Genomic DNA, 2,918 nt, shown 5'->3' on the forward strand with positions numbered 1-2,918 from the left:
CTAAAAATTTATTGTGTGTAACTCTAGGTGGTGGCATTAGATTACAGCTGTTATTTTAGTCTGTATGGTCCAATTTTTTAAAACAGTTAATATGCGTTACTTTGATAACAAATAAAATATTTAAACAAGTCTCAATACTTTGTTCAAGGGTTATCACTTTTCTTATGAAGTGCTCCTGAATCATTCATCCTTACCATGCATTACCTTCTCTCCACTGACTTATTATTTTTTACAAATAGTAGCAAGTATATTGAGTTTATTTCTCTACTTTTGTATCTCCCCAACAAGACAGAAAACTTTTGAAAGAGATTGTTTCAAAAATTTCTCTCCAATATTAATGCATATTATAGTATAATCTGAATATTGTGCATGTTTGGGGTTCAAACAATATAATATAACATGAGTTTCTTCAACAAAATTAGCAATATTCTCTACTTGGCAGAGTGGAAGAGGGTAATGCTCCTTATGTGACTTCTCATCATTAGGCCCAAGTCCTATAAAACTCCATGATCTTCTCCTAGGTAGAGACAGTGCTAGATAAGTTTTAATACCATCAGGCCATGAATATTATATATTTCAAGACAAAGTTTTCCCTGAATTTTCTTGTGTTTATTCAAATACTTCTCATTATTTGTTTTTGGAAAAAGCCTAAGGAAACTGGCATATTGTTTATTTTTTTTTTAATATTAACAATAAGTATCAGAGTTTTATTTTTTCACACTAGTGAGCATGAGTCATTTTTTAAAAAATCTGTTTTGTTTTCTAATTCTGTATTTTTATATTGAGTACCTTAGGGAAGAAAATAATTGCAATGATTTTAATTCATAATATAATTAATCCCTGGGTTCAATAAATATCCTTTATAATTATACCCAGTCAATATCAAAAATGTTTGTAGACACTAAGTCAGCTAACAAAATAAGTAAACTAACTATATGACATATAAATCTCAGGAATGGAGAACATCCATGATCAGCTAAGTCACTTTGCCACTGTTTTTTTTAACATGATTCACATTTACTTCAATCACAAACACATTCATTGCAAGTGTTAACTTACACCACTGATGCTAGCATCTTAAAACTAAGATCTTAAAAGAAACTTTAGTTTAATGCAAAGAAATTCAAGAAGAAAATTTTTGGACACTTGATCAGAATATTTTGGTGGCTGTCAAAATACTCATGTGTACACAAAGGTACAAGAAAGCCTGAGAAAGAAGAGTTGTTTCCATTTCCCATTGAACACAGGATCCAAGAAACAAGTGAACCAAATATTCTATTGAAATTAGCCATCCAACCATACAGTGCCAATAAAGAACTTCTTACGTTAGTAATGGACCACATTTTAAAAGCCTTGGCAAATGTTATGAAAACGAAAATATTTAGAGTAATATTTACAAATACAAACATAATTAACTTTTTGCCTTCTATAAGTAATAATCTTTGAAATGCTAAAAATGAGGTCCAACTGCGGTTCTTTTCTGGTGTGGCAAGCTGTAGATGCACATGGTCTACTGATTTACCTTCTCGAAGTTTTCTTGGAAGCAGTTGGATGGGGCTTAATTGCAGGAGAAGCTGATGTCCTATTGGCTGGGCAGACTTCTGCATTGGTTTCCACAAACTGAAATGCCTTCACCAAGCAGAGGGTTTCTTCCATTCTTCAGCCCACTGGGAGATCACTGATACTCAAATGCTTGATGGCTCCATTGGCGTCAATTATGAAAAGGACTCATAGTGAAGGATCAGAACCTTCTCACTGCGCGCTGTAGTGTCGGGGGAGCTGTTTAGTCAAATCTGACAAGAGCTTACTGTTCATGTGGCCCAAACCAGTGTTCTTCCTCTGTGTGTTTTTCTAGGCCAGGCGGCTGAAGTGGGAACCCATTGACACTGCAGCAAGTTCACAGTTCACATCATGAAATTCACTGGCTTTGTCACTGAAAGCAATTGTGAAATTTCTGTTCACAAAAGTGAAATCCAAAGGATAGAAGAAGAGGACCAAATATTTCCCCTTAAAGTCATCAGTTTAGTCGCTCAGTCGTGTCTTTGAACTCTCTAGTGCCAATGGCTGTACCCTTAATATAGGGCACTTGCTGGGTGATGGCAAGGATATGGTGTGAGGAACTGATGCTAGAGGCCAATTTTACTTGGCCAGAACCAGACCACAATGCATCTGTCAAGCACATTCTTCAGCAGACGTAAGGGCTGCGTAGGCAGAAATGCCTCAAGGAATGGCTTTCACATGTTGGACAAGCGATGCCCAGAGTAACTGTCTCATCGTGGAGGCCATGTGATGACTTGTGATGACCAGTGACAGTCTCTTATTGAGATTAAAAACTTTTTTTTCCTTAAAGTTTCTACCAACTTCATGAGAAAAAGACTAAAACCTGTATCTTTGGCTTTTAGACAAATGACTAGTTTGCCTCATTTCTGGGTTTTCAGTTTAAATTAGTAAGTACATAAGTAAATTGAGTGCTTTTATATCTATCTCTCTGCTAGATGAAAGAAAAATTAATGATAATAAGAATAAGTTGCCCTAGCATGAGAGAATGGAACCCAAAGCTGTATTTGAATGGTGGTTGGAAGTATGAAGGTATGGTTGGAACTTCGGGAGCAGCATAGAAGAGGTGAATGGATTGCTTGAGTGGCCTAGGTGTGAGAAGTGGCTTTTTGGAGGAGGTGACCTGGTTGCCAAGCAGCAGGTGAAGAGTGGACCAAAGTGAGAGCAAAGTTGCACAGGCACTAATTGTGAAGACATATTTGTTCACTACAACTGCACTATTAGTTGAAGCTTTGTCACACCCTCTGTTTTGGGTAATAGGTAGTTCACACTCTGCGTAATTATCAGCAGAAGGAAGTTCAGATGCGCTGAGCAGGCTTGTGAGACCAGCTATCTGTGAAACCCAAGTTACTCAGTGGGGA

At 36.8% G+C, this 2,918-nt stretch overlaps 1 pseudogene; it reads right to left on the reverse strand.

The window, feature by feature from the left end:
• Positions 1–1,510: 1,510 nt before the first annotated feature.
• Positions 1,511–2,286, reverse strand: LOC128059611 (thioredoxin-dependent peroxide reductase, mitochondrial-like; annotated as a pseudogene).
• Positions 2,287–2,918: the final 632 nt, after the last annotated feature.

Source organism: Budorcas taxicolor, chromosome 14 (assembly GCF_023091745.1).
Source record: "Budorcas taxicolor isolate Tak-1 chromosome 14, Takin1.1, whole genome shotgun sequence".
Lineage (NCBI taxonomy): Eukaryota > Metazoa > Chordata > Mammalia > Artiodactyla > Bovidae > Budorcas > Budorcas taxicolor.